Source organism: Tachyglossus aculeatus, unplaced genomic scaffold (genome assembly GCF_015852505.1).
Source record: "Tachyglossus aculeatus isolate mTacAcu1 unplaced genomic scaffold, mTacAcu1.pri scaffold_75_arrow_ctg1, whole genome shotgun sequence".
In the NCBI taxonomy this organism is placed as follows: Eukaryota; Metazoa; Chordata; class Mammalia; order Monotremata; family Tachyglossidae; genus Tachyglossus; species Tachyglossus aculeatus.
This window is the reverse complement of record NW_024045092.1, coordinates 456,183-478,754: the sequence shown is the minus strand read 5'-3', so window position 1 is coordinate 478,754 and position 22,572 is coordinate 456,183. Positions and strand designations below refer to the sequence as shown.

The 22,572-nt window shown below is 48.2% G+C and overlaps 1 non-coding gene across 1 annotated transcript; it reads right to left on the bottom strand.

Annotated features, from left to right (window-relative positions):
* Nucleotides 1-13,448: 13,448 nt before the first annotated feature.
* On the bottom strand, nt 13,449-13,520 carry TRNAA-CGC. The gene has a single exon. It is a non-coding gene; the product is annotated as a tRNA-Ala (tRNA).
* Nucleotides 13,521-22,572: the final 9,052 nt, after the last annotated feature.

Here is a 22,572-nt window from a genome sequence, read left to right as displayed (position 1 = left end):
TCTCCTTCGACATCCCAGCCTACAGACTCTGGTGCTCTGCCGCTAACCTCCTCAATGTACTTCGTTATCGCCTGTCCCTCTGTTGACCCCTGGCCCGCATCTTACTCCTGGCCTGGAATGTCCACCCTCCACATATCCGCCAAATTATCTCTCTTCCTCCCTTCAAAGATCTACTGAGAGCTCACCTCCTCCAGGAGGCCTTCCCATTCTGAGCTCCCTCATTTTCCTCTCTTCCTCCTCCCCTCATAATCCCTCCCCTCCCTCCCTCTGCTTTACCCCCTTCCCCTCCCCAGAGCACTTGTGCTTATTTGTACATATTTATTATTGTATTTATTTTATTAATGATGTATATATAGCTATAATTCTGTTTATTCTGTTGGTATTGACACCTGTCTACTTATTTCGTTTTATTGTTTGTCTCCACCTTCTAGACAGTGAGCCCGTTGTTGGGTAGGGACCGACTCCATATGTTGCCAATTTGTACTTCCCAAGCGCCTAGTACAGTGTTCTGCGCACACTAATTGCTCAATAAATGATTGAATGAATGAAAGGGCTCTGCCGTCACCTTCTATGGCATCCTGGGCTACATGGGGCTCCTGGCCCCAGTCAGGCTCATGGTGGCCTTCCTGGCCCAGAAGCTGCCAGATAGCTTCAACAAGGCCAGTTCATGCTGATATTCACACCAGTCTCAGCCCCACAGTTCCCCTCTCCATAGCCATTATTTATTTTAATGTCTGTCTCCTCCTCTGGCCTGGAGGCTGCTTGTGGGCAGGGAGTGTGTCTTCCAACTCTGTTCTGTTGTACTCTTCCTAATGTTTAGTACAGTGCTCTGCACACTATAAGTGCTCAATAAATACCACGGATTAATCAGTTTACTGAAGAGCCGTTATTGGACAAGATCTGAGAATGTCAATTTGGACCAGAAGGCAGCTGGACTGTAGAAATCGATGAAATGAAATGAGGAAACCCCTTATCTCGGGCTTGAAAGCATTCAATCAGCTCATCCCCTCCTACCGTACCTCAATGATCTCCTTCTGCAGTCCAGCCCGCACACACCACTCCTCTAGCATCGGTTTACTCACCAGCCCTCGATCTCATCTTTCACGCCACCTAACCCTATCCCACCCACCTCCTCCCTCTGACTCTCCAGCCCCTTCAATGTACACCAGGCCATCACTCTCCTCACCATCAAAGGCTTTTTAAGGTGACATTTCCTCCAAGAGGCCTTCACTGATTAAGTCCTCCTTTCCCAGTACTCTCTTCCTTCTGGGTCGCCTATGCACTTGGATCTGTGCCCTGTGGACTTTTGATATTCATCCCCAAGCACCAATGTATATAGGTATGTATTCCATACAAAAAAATTGATAAAAAAAATTGTCTCTCCTTCTGTAAACTCGTCACGTGCCGGTATCATATCCACTGATTCTGCTGAATTCTACCAGCGCTTAGAATGTCCAGCACTTGGGACAGTGCTCCAAACATAGTATGCGCTCAACGAGTATCATAATTATTATTCTCCCAAACACACTGTGGTCAGGGAATGTGTCTATTTAATGTTATGATGTACGGTGTACAAGCATATAGTGCAGTATTTTACACATAGTAAGTGCTCAGTAAATACGAATGAATGAACAAGCGATGCTCTTAATGCAATCCTCTGCACATAGTAAGTGTTCAATAAATACAATTCATCAGTCAGTTAGTCATATTTTTTGAACATGTACTGTGTGCAGAGAAGAGTACCAAGTGCTTGGGAGGGTACAATATAACCATATAACAGACAAGATGAGTTTACAGCCTATAGGAGGAAACAAGCATTAATATAAATAAATGAATTGCAGATGTGTATACAACTGCCAGTGTTCTGGGAGCAGGGATGTATACCACGTCCCCTCCTCATGCAGACCCTGCCAATCAATGCATGTGTATCGACAGCTGCCAGACAGGATTCAGGAAAACAGCCCGGGAAGGGAAAGCCACCTGCTTCTAGGACTGTGTGCCATGTGCCGAGGGAGAGATTAGCAATCAGATCTCTTTCCTTCCCACCTACCTGAGCAGGAAGGGAATTCTATAGTGACCATGGAGGTCTTCTACCTCCTGGCCTCCAGTGCCAGACACTTTGGCTGCATCTTTGGGCCCGGTATCTATGTGATCCTGCTAAGGCTGGATAGGAACACCAGAGGGCAGCTCCTGGGGCAGCAGGACAATCCTTGAATGGGGCATCACTAGGTGAGATCCTCGGGGGCAGATACAGGGGTCGCGGGCTCTCAAAGGAGATCATTCAAATGCAGCACTTCCCCAACAACATGTGACTCCACGGGTGACACCTAGAAGGCTCAGTTTCACCTGTAGTGATTTCCCACTTTGTCTCCGAAATCCTCCACGTTCATTCCTTCCCTTCAGCCCTCACTTTCCGGTCAGCGGTAGGTCCCGAGGGCCTGAACTCCGATGAGTGAAGCGCCAATCTCTTTCCCCAGGAGGAGGCGACTGGCAGCGCCTCCAAGCTGAGGGAAAAAGAGGCCAATCCCTACAGGTCCACCCTGGGTCTCCCAGAGAGCTCTACTTGTGTGGGCAGGGGCATAGCAAAACCTGAACCAGTCCCCACTCTGGGCCTAAGATCCCGTTCCTTCCCAGCTCTGCCCTCTTCCCCCCTCTCTCATCCAACCAATGAATCTATCACGTTTTTGAGCACTTACGGTGTGCAGAGCACTCTACAAGTGATCGCGGCGGTTGTTCCGGATGGCCACCAAGTCGCCGGACGACTAAAGAATTAGTCAGACAGCATGTGACTGCCGAAAGTTTTAATAAAGTTTTATTGGTAAGGCCGAAGACCGAATAGGGGGTAACACACCCAGCGGGCTCATTTCCTTAAGGGAAAAGGCCCCGAGAACCCGATACAATGGGCTTCTATACTGTTGTTGCTGATCACAGTAATTGGTAGATTTGAAAACAGCGGGGACTGGATTGGTGCAGATTTGGTACAGAGCTGGGCGGAGTCTATCTCCTTATTTATTTTGGGTCCTGGACCCAGCCAGTGGGCTGCAGGGTCTTGGTCCCATACCAAATATGGCAACAGGATCGTGTACATTCAAACAATTTCTGCAACTTTCCATGCTGCATGGGGGGCCTCCATCATTACCCCCTCAAAAACATACGACCCTTATTCCTAAGGGGTTGCTGAGGGTCTATGGTCCGTCTTCTGGAACGACGTCATGCTGACAGTGGGTGATGAACTCATAACTAGATGCGTTCAGGGTCATATGGGTGTACCGCAAACCAGCCGTGAGCCCGACGGCGAGATGGCGGTGGTGTCACAGTCAGGGTGATTTCTCGTAAATCCTGTAAGATGTGGCCAGCGTCCCCCTCAGGTTCCTCAGTTGACTTCTGTTCCATGGGTTGGTGCTCTTCCCTGCGGAGCCGGAGGCAGAGGTCACCAATTCGGTCACAGGTTTATTGTGAGGGAGTGGCCTCCTGGGGAGAATCAGAAAAATCTGGGACAAGAGGTGTCCTCGGTTTTGGTGTGGGAGGCCTGTCGAGCAGCTGAGTCCACAAAACGATTTCCCTTGATTATTTCTGTATTCCCCTTTTGGTGTCCCCGACAGTGAATTACAGCCACTTCCCGGGGTTCCCAAACTGCTGCGAGTAGCTGGAGGATTTCCTCTGCATGTTTGATAGGGGTGCCTCGGGCAGTAAGGAGACCTCACTCTTTCCAAATAGTCCCTTGAGCATGTAAGACATGGAAGCCATATTTGCAGTCAGTAAATATGTTGACGCATCCCCTTTCCCAATTCCATAGCTTGAGATAGGGCGACTAGTTCTGCCTTCTGCCCAGAGGTCCCTGGAGGGAGGGGCCGTGCCTCGATGACCTCGTGGAGGCTCACTACCGCGTACCCTGCATATAAGACTCCCTGGTCCATGTAACTGGACCCATCTGTGAACCAGTTAGCATCCACGTTTTCAAGGGGTAAGTCCCTAAGGTCTGGTCTGCTAGAGTAACTCTTGTCAATTTTGTTTAGGCAATCATGAACTGAGACTGGCCAGTCCCCTTCCCCATCTTCCGGGAGAGGGAGAAGGGTTGCTGGGTTCAGAGAGTTACAGGTCTTTAAGATAACCTCAGGGGTGTCAAGAAGGAGGGCCTGGTATTGCAGCAAGCGGCCTCCCATGAGACAACGCTCGCCCCTGTTTCCTAGCACTGCTAGGACTCGATGTGGAGTATAGATGGCAAGGGGTTAGCCCAAAGTCAGGTTTCTGCTCTCCTGTACTGCTATGGCAGTGGCTACTACCGCATGGAGACATGCGGGCCAACCAGAGGCGACACTATGCAACCACTTGGAAACCTACACCACCGCCCGAAGGTCTGACCCCAGGGATTGACCTAGAACCGCAGCACAGTGGTGTCGCTGCTCGTCTACACATAAGGCAAGAGGTTTGGCTAGATCAGGCCAAACAGTTCCTGCTGCTATAAACATGGTAGTGGGGGCAGTTTGGCGACAAGATTTTGAGATGCCATCAATCCCCACCACCCTTACTCCAGATGGATGGGTAGGACCGCGAAAACTGGGGAGGACAGAGTATAGGTGGCCCTAGTATCGATAAGAAAATTTATAATCTTACCGGACATTTAGATGCTCACCCTGGGTTCGGCCATGGAGATGGTTCCTGCGGGGGCCCGGCCCTTCCCTGGGCCCCGTCAGTCTCGGCTCTCAGACGCACCAACAGCTGGGAACTGGCCAGCCTCAGGGTCGGCACTCGCCTCCAGTATTGGTCAGTTCCGCTTCCAGTGCCAGTGTCCCCTGCAGAGGGGGCACCGTCCAGGTGGCTGGCGGCCGCGACCAGGTTTCTGTGCCTGGGGGCACTCCTGAGCCCAATGGCCAGACCGGTGGCACACAAATCAGGGCTTCCTGGACCCTGGGCAAGCACCGTAGCCACATCAGGCGACCTTCCAAGATAAGATCGACCCTTCGTCAGGGCCGCCACAGGTAACTGGGCCTGCTCTCTGCCCTTCACTTTGGCCCTGTGGTCCTTCTCATCTCAGGCTGCCTGGTCACGGTTGTTGAAAACTGTAAAGGCAGCCTCTACCAACTGATTCGTGGGAGTTTGTGGCCCCAACTGCTCCTTCTGTAGTTTTCAGCGGATATCTACAGCCGATTGATTAATAAAATACAGAATGACACTTCCCTCTACCGAGTCGGGATCAGGCTGGGTGTACTTTCGAATCGCCTATGCCAGCCTGAGTCTAAACATGGCACGGTTCTTGGTAGAGTCCTGGGTCACAGCTCAGACGCGATCATAGTTAACTTGCTTCCTAGTTCCTTTCTCCATGGCCGCCAGTAGACGTGATCCTGGAGCTGTCTTTCAGTACTCTCCCCCTGATAACTCCACTCTGGTTTGGAGCTAGGAACAGCTATAAAGCAACAGGTTAAGATCTTCCCATGACAGATTGTACTTCAGGGTCAGACTCCAGAATTCTTCCCGAAAGCGCTTGGGGTCCACAGAATATTGCCCCAATTTCTGTTTTGCCATTTCCAATTCGCTCAAAGAGAAGGGTGCCTGTACCCGCACCATCTGTCCCCTTTCCCCTGTGACCTCCCTCAAGGGGAGTATCCTTTCTTCTGTCTCTGGAAGGGCATAGTGTGTGCCACCCCGGGTGCTGGAAGGGCCTAGGGCCCACGAGGTGGACTGGTATGGAAAATCATCCTCCCGGGGTCCCTGGCCGAGGAGAGGCTCATCCAGGACATCTGGGGAATCGGGAATTAGAGCTGGACCCCCGGGAGGGGCCCAGGAAAAGCACATGTGGCAGTTCTTTCCCTCAGGGCCCTGGGACAAAGCCATAAAATCTTGGACATATGGGATTTCTGACCATTTCTCTAACTGCCTGTAATATAAGAAGTCCAGCTGGAGAATGGTATTATAATTTAATGCCCCATATTCGGGCCAGACCTCCTGATCCTCTAATTTATACTGGGGCCGTTTTGTGGTGCACAAAAAATCAGTTACTGGCATTTTAAATCGGCCAAACCAAATTTGTCCTCTTATGATCGAGACGAAAGTCCCATAATGGGTGGAAAACGTTCCTTTTTTGAGGTTCTGTGTCTGTTTCGGGTTATGACCGACCAGGTCGGCCTTCCTTCCTAGTGAACATGGGAACTAGAGGGTGTCTCCTCGAGAGCAGACAGGAACAATTCCCGTTCTGTATCTGTCTCGGGCTATGTCCGAGCGCCGCGTGGCATCCCACTGGCACTGAAATACCCGGACCGTCTCCTGATGAGAGGTCCTTTTCCCAGACCGACCCGGTCGGCCTTCTTTCCACCCTAGTGTACCCAGGAACTAGAGGGTGCCTCCGCGAGAGCCGATAAGAACAATTCTGGTTCTGTGTCTGTCTCAGGTTATGCCCGTGCACCGAGTGGCCTCCCACTGGTGTGGAAATTCCCGAACCGTCTCATGACAAGATGTCCTTCCACAGACCGACCCGGTCGGCCTTTCTTCCCTCCTAGTGTACCCGGGAACAAGAGGGTGCTTCTGCGAGAGCAGACAAGAACAATTCCGGTTCTGTGCCTGTTTCGGATTATGCCCGAGTGCCGTGTGGTGTCCCACTTGACCACCTGCGGTCCCTCCACCTCAAGGCGTCCCCTGACGACAGGTTCTTTTCCCGGACCGCCTCCTGGCGAGAGGTCCTTTTCCCGGACCACCTCCTGATGAGAGGTCCTTTACGTGGACCGACCCGGTCAGTCCTTCCTTCCCCTCTAGTGTACCCGGGAACTAGAGGGTGCCTCCGCGAGAACAGACAAGAACAATTCAAAAAAGAACTCACCACTCCTATGGCTTCAGGCTGTGCTGTGTTCAGCCAGGACAGCAGCAGTCACATCTACTGGGTCTCCGTACGGGCCACCAAAATGATGGCGGCTGTTGTTCCAGATGGCCACCAAGTGGCCGGGCGACTAACGAATTAGTCAGACAGCATGTGACTGCCGAAAGTTTTAATAAACTTTTATTGGTAAAGCCGAAGACCGAATAGGGGTAACGCACCCGGTGGGCTCATTTTCTTAAGGGAAAAGGCCCCGAGTGTCCGATACAACTGGCTTATATACCGCTGTTGCTGATCACAGTGATTGGTAGATTTGAAAACAATGGGGACTGGATTGGTGCAGATTTGGTACAGAGCTGGGCAGAGTCCATCTCCTTATTTGGTTCGGTTCCTGTACCCAGCCAGTGGGCTGCAGGGTCTGAGGCCCATACCAAATAAGGCAACAGGACCGCGTGCATTCAAACAATATCTGCAACCTTTCCACGGTGCATGGGGGCCCCCCATCAATAGCAAACAGCTTCCTTCCAACACCATCGGTGACGAGGAGGCCGATCCAGACACAGTGAAAAGGTTTCATGAGATGGATCATCATCGAGGGCAGATCTGGGGAACTCGCAGAGATCTGATAAAGAGATGGGTACCGGGCCTTATCTCTGAGAGCGGGGTCCTCTGGGCCATAGTAGATCTACATGGGTGGCAGATTTGGGGGAAGAGGGTACTCTGGAATGGACATACGGCCAGGTAGATATCATCATTCTGTGTTTCCAAATCGATCAGTTAAATCATGGCTTTTACTGAGTGCTTACTAGGTGTAGAAACCTGTACTACGGGCTTGCAGGAGCATATTCAAGCTGGCAGATAAGCTTCCGGCCTGCAAGGAGCTTAGAGTCTAGAGGAGGTCGGCCTATACCATTCTGGGCAAAAACACTAGTTCCTTTCATCGACTTTCCTTGGCTGCTTTGAAGTCCCTGCCTTGAGATGTCCCATGGGCTACTTGAAAATTGATCCTTGTTAAGATCTGTTTTCTTCTCTGTGTTGCATGTATTCACTCTTTTAATTGAATTTGTTGAGCACTTACTGCGTGCAAAGCGTTGTACTAAGCACTTGGAAAGTACAATTCATCAATGAAGAGAGACAATCCTTGCCCACACCGGGCTTACCATCTAGAAGACTGCATTGTATTAGGCACTCGAGAAGGATAGAATACCCCTAAGGAATCGAGGAGCAGTTTGGACTAATGGAAAGAGCACGGGCCTAGGATCCTGAGAAGTTGAGTTCTAATAATTCTATCCTAATCTTCCTTGACCACTCAGCTGCCTTCGACACTGTGGATCATGGATTACCCCCTTCTCCTCAACACGCTATCCAAACTTGGCTTCACAAATTCCGTCCCTTGGCTCAGTGGAAAGAGCTCGGATTTGGAAGTCAGAGGTCATGGGTTCTAACCCCGGCTCCACCATTTGCAAACTGTGTGACTTTGGGCAAGTCACTTAACTTCTCTGTGCCTCATTTTCCTCATCCGAAAATGGGGATTAAGATTGTGAGCCCCACGTGGGACAACCTTGATTACCTTGTGCTTAGAACAGTGTTTGGCACAGAATGAGCACTTAAAAAATAGTAGCCTGGTAACAAATAGCCAACATTACTAGAATTAATATCCTCATGTCTCCGGCAGTTCATTCTCAGTCTCCTTTGAGGGCGTCTCCTCCCGCTCCCATCCCCTTACTGTAGGGGTTCCTTAAGGTTCAGTTCTTGGTTCCCTTCTGTTCTCTATCTTCACTCACTCCTTTGCTGAACTCATTCGCTCCCATGGCTTCAACTGTCATCTCTACGCTGATGATACCCAAATTTACATTTCTGTTCCTGCTCTCTCTCCCTCCCTCCAGGCTCGTGTCTCCTCCTGCCTTCAGGACATTTCCATCTGGATATCTACCCACCATCTAAAACTCAATATGTCCAAGACTGAACTCCTTATTTTCCCTCCCAAACCCTGTCATCTCCCTGACTTTCCTTTCACTGTAGACGGCACTACCGCCCTTCCTGTCTCACAAGCCCACAATCTTGGTGTCATCCTCGGCTCCTCTCAGTCGTTCACCTCGCACAACCAATCCGTCAGCACATCCTGCAGGTCTCACCTCCACAATATCACCAAAATTCGCTCTTTTCTCTCCAGCCAAACTGCTACCTTGCTGGTTCAATCTCTCCTCCTATCCCAACTAGATTACTGCATCAGCCTCCTCTCTGATCTCCCATCCTCCTGTCTCTCCCTACTTCAGTCTATACTTCACTCTGCTTCCCGGATTTTCTTTGTAAAGAAACGCTCTGGGCATGTTACTCCCTCCTCAAAAATCTCCAGTGGCTGCTTGTCAACCTACAAATCATGCAAAAACTCCTCACTCTCGGATTCAAGGCTCTCCATTACCTTGTCCCATACAACCTCGCTTCCCTTCTCTCCTTCTACAGCCCAGCACACACCCTCCATTCCTCTGCCACCTACCTCCTCACTGTACCTCGATGTTGCCTGTCTCAACGTCAACACCCAACCCACGTCCTTCCCCTGGCCTGGAATGCCCTCCCTCCACACATCCACCAAGCTAGCACTCTTCCTCCCTTCAAAGCCTTACTGAGAGCTCACCTCCTCCAGGAAGCCTTCCCAGACTGAGCTCCCTTTTTCCTCTCCTCCTCCCCATCTCCCCCCGCCCTACCTCCTTCCCCTCCCCACAGCACCTGTATATATGTTTGTACAGATATATTACTTTATTTTACTTGTGCATATTTACTATTCTATTAATTTTGTTAAAGATGTGCATACAGCTGTAATTCTATTTGTTCTGACGATTTTGACACCTGTCTACATGTTTTGTTTTGTTGTCTGTCTCCTCCTTCTACACTGTGATCCCGTTGTTGGGTAGGGACCGTCTGTATATTTTGCCGACTTGTACTTCCCAAGTGCATAGTACAGTGCTCTGCACACAGTAAGCGCTCAATAAATACGATTGAATGAATGAATGAATGAATGACTAATCTCAACTCTGCCACTTGCCTGCTCGAAGAACTTTGACAAGGCACTTCACTTCCTCATTCAGAAAATGGGGATCCAATACCTGTTCTCCCTCTTTTTTCGACTGGTAGCCTGTCAAGGGACAGGGATTGAGTCTGACCTGATAATCTTCTATCTTCCCCCACGCTTGAACATTAGTAAGTGCTGATTTTACACTGCAACATAAAACAGCGTGGCTCAGTGGAAAGAGCATGGGCTTGGGAGTCAGAGATCATGGGTCTAATCCTGGATCCCCCACATTCCTGCATTTATTCAATCGTATTTATGGAGCCCTTACAGTATGCAGAGCACTGTATTAAGTGCTTGGGAAGTACAAGTTGGCAACATATAGAGACGGTCCCTACCCAACAACAGGCTCACAGTCTAGAAGGGGGAGACAGGCAAAAAAACAAAACACATAGACAGGTGTCAAGTCATCAGAATAAATAGAAATAAAGCTAGATGCACATCATTAACAAAATAGATAGACTAGTAAATATGTACAAGTAAAATAAATAGAGTAATAAATCTTTACAAACATATATACAGGTGCTATGGGGAGGGGAAGGAGGTAGGGCGGGGGGATGGGGAGGAGGAGAGGAAAAAGGGGGCTCAGTCTGGGAAGGCCTCCTGGAGGAGGTGAGCTCTCAGTAGGGCTTTGAAGGGAGGAAGGGAGCTAGCTTGGCGGATGTCCGGAGGGCGGGCATTCCAGGCCAGCGGAAGGATGTGGCCGGGGGTCGATGGTTGGACAGGCGACAACTAGGTGCAGTGAGGAGGTTAGCGGCAGAGGAGCAGAGGGTGTGGGTTGGGCTGTAGAAGGAGAGAAGGGGTGTGAGGTAGGAGGGGGCAAGATGATGGAGAGCCTTGAAGCCGAGAGTGAGGCTTTTGCTTGATGCATAGGTTGACAGGCAGCCACATGTCTGCTTTGTGACCTTGGGCAAATCACTTAACTTCTCTGAGACTCAGTTATCTCATCTGCAAAATGGGGATTAAGACTGTGAGCCCCACGTGGGACAACGTGATCACCTTGTATCCCCCAGCGCTTAGAACAGTGTTTTGCACATAGCAAGAGCTTAACAAATGGCATCATTGTTTTTATTATTATTAACAAGGAACGTGAATGAGAAAAAAAATGTACCAATCAGGTGGTCCAAATAAATGATTCTGTGCATCTACATCCAGGAGTTCAAGCAGCATGTCCTAGTGAATAGTGCCTAGGCCTGGGAGTCAGAAGATCATGGATTCTTATATCGGCTTTGCCACCTGTCTGCTGTGGGACTTTGGGAAAGTCATTTAACTTTTCTGTGTGCCTGAGGTACCTCATCTGTAAAATGTTGAATAAGACTGTGGATCACATGCGGAACAGTGACTGTGTCCAACAGAATTACCTTGTATCTACCCCCACTCTTAGAACAGTGCCCAGCACCCAGTAAGTGCTTACCAAATACCGCAGTTATGGATTAATCAATAGATCCATGAGTGCTAGAGTTGGCTTAATGGATGATAATACTCAGGGGGCTGGTAAATCAACCGGGGAAGGCTTCAAGGATAAGGTGGGTTTTTAGGAGGGATTTGAATGTGAGATTAGCTGTAGTCCGATGTGGGGAGGAAGGGGTTCCCAACTGAAGGGAACAGAAGGGCCTAATGGAAAGCCCATGGGCCAGGGAGTCAGAGGCCCTGGGCTCTGATCCCACCTCCACCACTTGTCTGCTGATTGAACTCGGGCAAGTCATTTCATTTCCCTGTGCCTCAGATTCCTCATCTGCTAAATGGGGATCAGGTTAGCGAGCCCCACCTGGGACATGGACCTTATACAACCTGATTAGTTCGTTTCCTGGGAACTTTGTGCATTTGTACCTGGGAGAGTACGGTAGAGCTAACAGACTTATCATGTCCAAAGCAGAGTTCCTTATCTTCCCAAATAAACCATGTCCTCTCCAGGACTTTCCCATTCATTCAGTCATTCAATGGTAATTATTGAGTACTTATCGTATACAGACTACTGTAGTAAGCGATTGGTAAAATACAATATGGGTATGAAAAGTGACAATCCCTTCCCACAACGAGCTCACATTCTGGGGAGGCTGGAAGGAGACAGACATAAATATAAATTAATAAATCAATTTTCAGATATGTACCTAAATCCTATGGGGCAGGAAGAGGGGGGAAGAGCACAGGGAGCAAGTCAGCGTGACACAGAAGAGAGTGGGAGATGAGGAAAAGTAGGGTTTAGTCTGCAAAGACCTCTTGGACAAGATGTGCCTTCAGTAAGGCTTTGAAAGTAAGGAGAGTAATTGTCTGGAAGATTTGAGGAGGGAGGGTGTTCCAAGCCAGAGGCAGGATGTGGGCCAGGATTCAGTGGCGAGAAAGGCAAGGTCAAGACACAGTGAGAAGGCTAGAACCAGAGGAGCAAGTGTGCGGGCTGGATTGTAGAAGGAGAGAAGTGAGGAGGGGTGAGGTGATGGAGTGCTTTAAAGCCAATGGGGAAGAATTTTTATTTGATACAGAGGTGGATAGTCAATCAGAGGAGATTTTTGAGGGGGCCGCTGGCATGTCCTGAACATTTCTGTAAAAAGATGATCCAGGCAGCAGAGTGAAGTATAGACTGGAGTGGGGAGAAGCAAGAGGTTGAGAGGTCAGGGAGGAGGCTGATGCAGTAATATAGGTGGCATAGGACAGTTGGCTCTGCCAACTGTCAGCTGTGTGGCTTTGGGCAAGTCACTTAACTTCTCTGGGCCTCAGTTCCCTCATCTGTAAAATAGGGATTAAGACTGTGAGCCTCCCGTGGGAAAACCTGATCACCTTGCAAACTCCACAGCGCTTATAACAGTGCTTTGCACATAGTAAGCACTTAATAAACGTTATTATTATGATTGTTATTATTATTATTATTATTATTAATGATTGTATAAACGTAGTAGTGGTTTGGAGGTAGAGGAAAGGGCAGATTTTAGCAATTCTGAGAAGGTGAGACTGACAGGATTTGGTGACAGATTGAGTATGTGGGTTGAATGAGGGAGCAGAGTCCAGAATAACGCCAAAATTACAGGCTTGTGAGACGGGAAGGATGGTGGTGCCATGTCCCTCAAGGTTCAATTCTCAGTCCCCTTCTATTCTCCATCTACACTCATTCTCTTGGAGAACTCTTTCGCTTCCAAGGCTTCAACCACCATCTCTATACAGATGGTACCCAAATTTACATCACCTCGCCTGATCTCTCTCCCTCTCTCCAGGCTTGTATCTCCTCCTGCCTTCAAGGCATCTCTACTTGGAAGTCCTCTCATCACCTATTCTATTCTATCGTATTCATTGAGCGCTTACTGTGTGCAGAACACTGTACTAAGCGCTTGGGAAGTACAAGTTGGCAACATACAGAGACGGTCCCTACCCAACAGTGGTCTCACAGTCTAGAAGATGGAGACAGAGAACAAAACAAAACATATTAACAAACTAAAATAAATAGAATAAATATGTACAAATAAAATAAACAAATAGAGTAATAAATACGTACATACGTATATACAGGTGCTGTGGGGAGGGGAAGGAGGTAAGGCCGGAAGGATAGGGAGAGGAAGGAGGGAGCTCAGTCTGGGAAAGAAGAGATGGAGATGCCGGGGATCGAAACCGGGGCCTCATACATGCGAAGCATGCGCTCTACCACTGAGCTACATCCCCCACCTCAAAGGTAAGACGTCCAAAGCAGAGCTCCTTGTCTTCCCACTCAAAGCCTGTCCTCTCCCGGACTTTCCTGTCACTGTAGATAACACCACCATCATTCCCGTTTCATAAGCCCATAGCCCTGATGTAATCCTTGATTCCGCTCTCTCATTCAACGCATATATCCAATCCATCACCAATTCCTGTCGGTCTCACCTTCACAACATTGCTAAAATCAGCCCTTACCTATCCATTCAAACTACTACCACGTTAATACAATCACTCACTGCATCAGCCTCCCTGCTAACCTCCCACCCTCCTGCCTCTCCCTACACCAGTCCATTCTTAATCATTATAATACTACTACTACTACTACTAATAGTAATAATGATTTTGGTATTTATTAAATGTTTACTATGTGACAAACACTGTTCTAAGCGCTGGGAAGATGCAATATGATCAGGTTGTCCCACATGGGGCTGATAGTCTTAATCCTCATTGTCCATATGAGGTAACTGAGGCACAGAGAAGTTAAGTGACTTTCCCAAAGTCACACAGTGGCAGATCAGGATTAGAACCCATGACCTCTGACTCCCAAGCCTGTGTTCTTTCCACTGAGCCATGCTGCTTCACTCCGCTTCCTGGATCATCTTTCTACAGAAACGTTTAGTACATGTCGCTCCTCTCCTCAAAACCTTCAGTGGCTGCAAATTAACCTGAGTAGCAAACAAAAACTCCTCTCCGTTGGCTTTAAAGCACTCCATCAATTCACTCCCTCCCACCCCACTTCACTTCTCTCTTTCTGCAACCCAGGCCACAAACATCGCTTCTGTGGTGCTAACCTTCTCACTGTGCCCTTATCTCACCGGTCTCACTGCCGACCCCTGGCCCACATCTTATCTCTGGCCTGGAATGTCCTCCCTCCTCAAATCCGCTAGACAATTCCTTTCCCACCCTTCAAAGCCTTACTAAAGGCACATCTCCTTCAAGGGGCATTCCCAGACTAAGCCCCAGTTTTCCTCAGCTACCACTTCCTTCTACATCACTCCTCGGCTCTTCCCCCTGCTCCCTGCCCCACAGCACTTACGTATATAGCTGTAATTTTATTTATTTATATTGATGTCTGTTTATTTGTATTGCTGTACCTCTCCTCTCCTCTAGACTATGAGCTCTCTATGGGCAGAGATTGCCATTCTTTATTGCTATATTGCACTTTCACAAGTGCATAGTACCATGGCCTGCCACAGTAAGTGCTTAATAAATTCAATTGAATGAATGGACAGGCTCCCTGCCCACAGGTGGCTTACAGTCCACATGGGGCCTATCTTTTTCCATCCGGGCAAAGATGTAAGTCAATTCCATTTACTTTGGCTCCTTCGAAGTATTTCCCTGCCTGGATATGTCAACAGGACAACACTTAGTGCAGTGGCTGGCACAAAGTAAAGGCTGAACGAATACCATAAAATGACAACAACAACAACAACTCAACGCTGTTCTTCCCCTAGATATTGGGACTCCTTACCTGGGGGAGCTTATGGAGACCCAGCAGCTAGGAGGCAGTCATGGACATCGCTAATGACATCCCTCCTATGACAGTTAGAAGTTTGTCCCACCGGTCCGGGTCAAAGCTGTAGTTGAGAATCACCTCGTCTCTTCCCGAGAGCAGAGTGATGGAATATTAGGCTGTGATCAACCCCTGGAAGTGGATGTTGAAGAGCTGAAAGCCCAGAGAAATATTGGGTAACAGGGTGGGGCCCTTGTTGATCTCCTCCAAAGCAAACACCAGGCCCAGGACATGCTGGTAGTGTTTGTTGAAGTATCTGTAACGGGAAGGACCTGAGAGTGCACCGAAGTTTCTGGGTCTCTGTTACCTCCATTACTCATCTGTAAAATGGGAATGAAGGGAATGCACTCCATGTGGAACAGGGGCTGTGTCCAACCTGATTAGTTTGTGCTTTTCTCAGTGCCTAGCACCCAGGAAGTGCTTAACAAATACCATAGAGGAAAAGTGTGCTGAATTGTCGCAAGGCAATGGGACAGGGGCTCAGAGGAGGAAAACCCCATGAAATATGAGGTAAGTGGGAAGTGTGTCCAAGCCTTCCCTGTATCTCCTGTGAGGAAAACTGCAAGGAGAATATGAAATCATCTGTGTGGGTCAATCGATCAATCTATGAGTTTGATTGAACACTTCCTGTGGAATGAGCTGTACAAGCACTTGGAAGAGGACAAAATAACAGTCTTGATGGAAGAGGCTGTGGGTGCAGTCTGGTGTCTCTTGCTGCCAAAAGTGACCTTGGGAGGGAACGGTCCCTTTCTTTCAGGGAAAGGAACAGAATAAAGAGCTATAGAATTTATAATGGTAATAACAATGACAATTAATAATTATGATATTTGTTAAAAGCTGACTATGTGCCAGACACCATACTAAGCACAGGGGTAGATACAAGCAAATCGGGTTGGACACACTCCCTGTCTCAGCTGGGGCTCACAGCCTCCATGTCCGCTTACAGATGGAGTAGCTGAGGCCAGGAGAAGTGACGTGACTTGCCCAGGATCACACAGCAGACAGGTGACAGAGCCGAGAATAGAACCCAAGACTTTCTGACTCCCAGGCCCTTGATCTGGGCACTACGCCATGCTGCTTCTCTAACTAGCTACTGGCTTACAGATCAGTCAATCAGTGGAATTCACTGAACACATATTATGTACAGAGCGCTGCCCTAGGCGCTTGGGAGAGTACAATATAACAGAAATGGTAAGCATGTTCCCTGCCTACGGTGAGATTACAGTCTAGAGGAGAAAAAAACGTAAAGGAAGGAATAGTTTTAAAACCCCTTTTTGTCTCCAACATATTCTCTGGACTTTCTGAATCCTCTAGACTATATGCTCCTTTTAGGCAGGGAATGTATCTCCAAACTCTGTTATACTGTCTTTCCTCAAGCTTTTAGTTCAGTGTTCTGCACAGGATAATCAATCAATCAATCAATGGTATTTTTTGAGCCTTTACTATGTGCAGAGCACTGAACTAAGTGCTTAATACTAAGTGTTTATGGGCAGGTAAAATTCTTGCTTACCTCTGTTGTATTCTACTCTTCTAAGGGCTCTGCAAAACAAGAAGTGCTCAATAAATGTCACTGATTTAATTATTTGAATTTCCTGTACAGATATATTTGGGTTCTGCTTCTTGACCCCTGACTAGACCTTAATGCCACCCATGTCACAGCACTCGTTCCCGCTGCCGTTCCATTATTCCCTATCCAGTGGTCCCACCTCCCTCTCCGCTCCCACCCATCCTACATGGCGGGAAACACAGACACTTACTCTGTGGGCTGGGCAAAGAGAGATGGCACTTCTGTGAAGTTCTCGAAGTCACCTAAATTACTCAAAATCACTCCCAGAGAGAAGAATCCTCCAATAACCACAACTCCATGCTGGTAGTAGCCGCTAGAATAATTTCTCTCCAAGGTGCAGGGACGGTTGGCCATCCTGCACTCGATGTCATGCAGCTGGGAGAATATGATGGTCCACAGAAGACTAAGACTTACGGCCACAGCCCTGAAACACAAAGAGAAAACGATTCACAGAGGGACAGGCTGATCCAGAGGCTGATCAGTTGAGATGAGAGAGCTGTTCAGTGTTTCCGGGGTCCCTGAGGATTCGTTCCACACACTGGTGCAACACCTGGATGGAGAAATCCCTCACTCCAGGGTAGCGATGGGAGCAGACGAGATGGGGTCTTTATAGGGATGCTTTTGCCTGATGCAAGAGTTACTGGTTCCACCTGATGATCTTTGTTTTTGGTGGTGTACGTGACCTGAGACTTCCCTTCCTCTTCCCTCCCCTGGACCCTACCACCCTCCCAGACAAGCCGTGATTTCAGTCACTGAGGAATAACAGCCTTGTAACCTGCACCTGCGTACTCACAATCGCTGGACAAACAACTGTTGGAAACGTGTCTCCCATCTCTGCTGTGTTGTATTCTCCTGATTCCTTAGCGCAGTATTCTGCACAGATCAAGTATTCAATAAATGCCATCGTTTGACGAATCCCTCTCTTATTCCACTGATGGACTGACTCTGCTGCTTACTTCCTGTGTAATCGCGGGTGCATCACTTCACTTCTCTGGGCCTCAGTTTCCTCATCTGTAAAATGTGCATAAAATATCTGTTCTCCTTGTCCCTCATACTGGGAGCTTCATGTGGGTCGTGGACTGTGTCTGGCCTGATTTTCCTGTGTCCATAGACAAAGTTTTCCTCAGAGAGTAAAACCCAGCCCCTTGACTTCCATATCCTAGTGAGACCTAGTGGGGAATCTGGCTGGAGCTATTCCAGATCACAGTGGTGGGCATGACTGCACTGAATGGGACACACTTTAGAAGTGAACTGCCCAGGTTAGAGGTATGGGTTGTACTTCATTAAATTATTATTACAATTATTTTTATTAGTAGTAGTAGTAGTAGTAATAGTAGCAGTGGTATTAGCGTTATTAGTACTTTTTAAGCACTCACTGTGTTCCAGGCACCGTACTAAGCTCTGGGGTGGTTACAAGAAAATCAGTTTGGACACATTCCGTGCTCCTCATGGAGCTCACAGCCTTATTCATCATTGAAGAGATGGGTTAACTGAAGCCCAGGTAAGACCAAGGTCACACAGAAGACGAGTGGTGAAGCCAGGATTATAGCCCTGGTCTTGTGACTCCTAGGCTCACGCTCTATCCACTAGATTATGATGCTTCTTTTATTATTCTATTCATTATGGTCATCTCTCGCCTTTTCGGCCTGCAATGCAAGCACACTAAGACCGGACTGCTTCCTGAAGTCATTGCTATCCTCGACTTTCCTTAGCATGTCTCATCTACGGATCCATCTTTTCCATTCCCATCCCATTCTCAGCTCTCCCTGTTGTTCTCAGAGTTTTGCATTCCCAGTGATTTTTTTGAATGGTATTTGTTAAATCCTTCCTATGTGTCAGGCCCTTTACTAAGTGCTGGGGCAGATACAAGCTTATCAGTGTGGACACAGCACATATCCCACAAGGGGCTCACGGTCTGAGGGGGAGGGAGAAAGGGGAGTCAGATAATCAATCGATCACATTTATCGAAGGGTATTTACTGAGGTTTCACTGTCGGCAGAGTGAATAATAGCATTTATTAAGTGCTTACAAAGTGAAAAGCACCTTTCTAAGCTCTGGGGAAGTTACAAGGTGATCAGGTTGTCACACGTGGGGCTCACAGTCTTCATCCTCATTTTCCAGATGAGGTACCTGAAGCACAGAGAAGTTAAGTGACTTGTCCAAAGTCATACAACTGACAAGTGGCGGAGCCAAGATTTGAACCCATGACCTCTGACTTCAAAGCCCGGGATCTTTCCACTGAGCCATGCTTCTCAGGTAGAGTACAATAGCACAATACAACAGACACATTCCCTGACCACAACGAGTTTACAGTCTAGAGGGGGAGACAAGCATTAATGTCAATTTAAAAATTACAGATATATACATATGTACTGTGAGCTGGATTAGCTGGGATGAATACAAGAACAAGTCAGGGAGTGGAATAGCTTAGTACAGTGCTCTGCACGTAGTAAGCGCTCAATAAATACGATTGAATGTATGAAAAAGAAAAGAGGGTTTAGTCAGGGAAGGCCTTTTGGAAGAGATGTGCCTTCAGTAAGGCTTTGAAGAAAGGGAAAATAATTCATCGTCAGATATGAAGATGGGGAATATTCTAGGCCAGAGGTGGGATGTGAGTGAGAGGCCAGTGGCAAGATAGATGAGATCGAGGGATAGTGAGAAGGGTAGCATTAGAGGCGTGGAGTGTGAGGGCTGGGCTACAGGAGAGTAGTAAGGTGAAGTAGGAGGGGGCAAGGTGATTGAATGATTTAAAGATCATGATAAGGAGGTTCTGTAGATGTGGAGGTAGATGGGCAGCCACTGGAGGTTCTTGAGTGGGGAAACATGGTTTAAATGTTTTTGAAGAAATGTGATCAGGGCAACAGAGTGATGTTTGAACTGGAGTGTGGAGAGATAGGAGACAGGGATGTCTGCAAGGAGGTTAATACAGTAATCAAGGCGGGACTGAATAAGCATTTGGATAAACGTAGTAGCAGTTTGGATAGTGAGAAAAAGGCAGATTTTAACGATATTGTGAAGATGGAACTGACAGAATTTAGTGATGGATTGAATATGTGAGAAGCAGCGAGGCTTAGTGGAAAGAACAAGGGGTTGGGAGTCAGAGGTCGTGGGTTGTAATCCTGGCTTCGCTACTTGCCTTCGGTGCGGCCTTGGGCAAGTCACTAAACTTCTCTGGGCCTCAGTTCCCTCATCTGTAAAATGGGGATTTAGAGTGTGAGCCCCACGTGGGACAAGCTGATTACTTTGTATCTACCCCATTGCTTAGAACAGTGCTTCATTCATTCATTCATTCAATCGTATTTATTGAGCGCTTACTGTGTGCAGAGCGGGGTACTAAGCACTTAGGAAGTACAAGTTGGCAACATATAGAGATGGTCCCTTCCCAACAGTGGGCTCACAGTGTAGAAGCGGGAGACATAGAACAAAACAAAACATATTAACAAAATAAAATGAATAGAATCAATATGTACAAATAAAATAAATAAATAAATAGAGTAATAAATACGTACAAATATATATACATATACACAGGTGCTGTGGGGAGGGGAAGGAGGTAGGGAAGTGGGGATAGGGAGAGGGAGGAGGGAGAGAGGAAGGAGGGGGCTCAGTCTGAGAAAGCCTCCTGGAGGACGTGAGCTCTCAGTAGGGCCTTGAAGGGAGGAAAAGAGCTAGCTTGGCGGATGTGGGGAGGGAGGGCATTCCAGGCCAGGGCGATGACGTGGGCCGGGGGTCGACGGTGGGACAGGCGAGAACGAGGCATGGTGAGGAGATTAGCGGCAGAGGAGCAGAGGGTGCGGGCTGGGCTGTAGAATGAGAGAAGGGAGGTGAGGTAGGAGGGGGCGAGGGGATGGAGAGCCTTGAAGCCGAGGGTGAGGAGTTTCTGCCTGATGCATAGGTTGATTGGTAGCCACTGGAGATTTTTGAGGAGGAGATTAACATGCCCAGAGCGTTTCTGGGAAAAGACAATCCGGGAAGCGGCATGAAGTATAGATTGAAGTGGGGAAAGGCAAGAGAATGGGAGATCGGAGAGGAGGCTGATACAGTAATACAGAGGGGATAGGATGAGAATTTGAACGAGCAGGGTAGCGGTTTGGATGGAGAGGAAAGGGAGGATCTTGGCAATGTTGCAGAGGTGAGACCAGCAGGTTTTGGTGACGGCTTGGATGTGAGGGGTGAACGAGAGAACAGAGTCGAGGATGACACCACGGTTGCAGGCTTGTTAGACGGGAAGGATGGTAGTACCGTTAACAGTGATGGGAAAGTCAGGGAGTGGGCAGGGTTTGGGAGGGAAGACAAGGAGTTCAGTCTTGGACATGTTGAGTTTTAGGTGGCGGGCAGACATCCAGATGGAGATATCCTGAAGGCAGGAGGGGATGCGAGCCTGGAAGAGCTGACGGGGAAGATGGGCATGGGTGTCAATAAGAGAGGAGAAATAGTTTTGTCTGGCAGAGGAGAGGTCAGAGTTAAGGAAGGAAAGGATAAACCTGAGGTGAAAGAGTTTGGCATGGTGTTCAGACTTTGTCCCTTATCAGGATCCTTGTCGAAAAAGAGGGGGAACAGGTATTGAAGCCCCATTTTACATATGGGGAAGCTATGCAACTTGCCCAAGGTCTCTCAGCAGGCCAGTGGCAGAGCTGGGAATGGAATCCAGAATTTCCACTAGACCACACTGCTCCCAAGGTCCTCAGTGGTATTCCATACTTCCCAAGTGCCTAATACAATGCAAACCATCAAGGGATGCAGAGCTTAGCTCGGATCGATTTTCCGATGGCCCAAGAAGCATCCCCAGGCAGGAAATACTTCGAAGGAGCCAAAGGCAATGGAAGATAGTGGTGTCTTTGCCCAGAATGGTATTGTCATTCATTCATTCTCTCAGTCATTCTTTCAATTGTATTTATTGAACGCTTACTGTGTGCAGAACACTGTATTAAGCACTTGGAAAGTACAAATAGGCAACATATAGAGAGGGTCCCTAACCAACAATGGGCACACAGTCTAGTAGGGGGAGACAGACAACAAAACAAAACAAGTAGACAGGTGTCAATATCATCAGAATAAATAGAAATATAGCTATATACATATCATATCATATCCCCACTTCAATCCACACTTCATGCTGCTGCCCGGATTATCTTTGTCCAGAAACGCTCTGGGCATATTACTCCCCTCCTCAAAAATCTCCAGTGGTTACCATTCAATCTGCGCATCAGGCAGAAACTCCTCACCCTGGGCTTCAAGGCTCTCCATCACCTCGCCCCCTCCTACCTCACCTCCCTTCTCTCCTTCTACAGCCCACCCCGCACCCTCCGCTCCTCTGCCGCTAATCTCCTCACCGTACCTCGTTCTCGCCTGTCCCGCCATCTACACCCGGCCCACGTCATCCCCCGGGCCTGGAATGCCCTCCCTCTGCCCATCCGCCAAGCTAGCTCTCTTCCTCCCTTCAAGGCCCTACTGAGAGCTCACCTCCTCCAGGAGGCCTTCCCAGACTGAGCCCCTTCCTTCCTCTCCCCCTCGTCCCCCTCTCCATCCCCCATCTTACCTCCTTCCCTTCCCACAGCACCTGTATATATGTATATATGTTTGTACATATTTATTACTCTATTTATTTATTTATTTATTTTACTTGTACATATCTATTGTATTTATTTTATTTTGTTAGTATGTTTGGTTTTGTTCTCTGTCTCCCCCTTTTAGACTGTGAGCCCACTGTTGGGTAGGGACTGTCTCTATATGTTGCCAACTTGTACTTCCCAAGCGCTTAGTACAGTGCTCTGCACACAGTAAGCGCTCAATAAATACGATTGATGATGATGATTATCATTAATAATATGAATAGGGCAATATGTGTGTACAAATATATACAAGTGCTATAGGGAGGGGAAGGGGGTATGGAAGTGGGAGGGAGGGGCGATAGGGAGGGGAGGAAGAGGAGAGGAAAA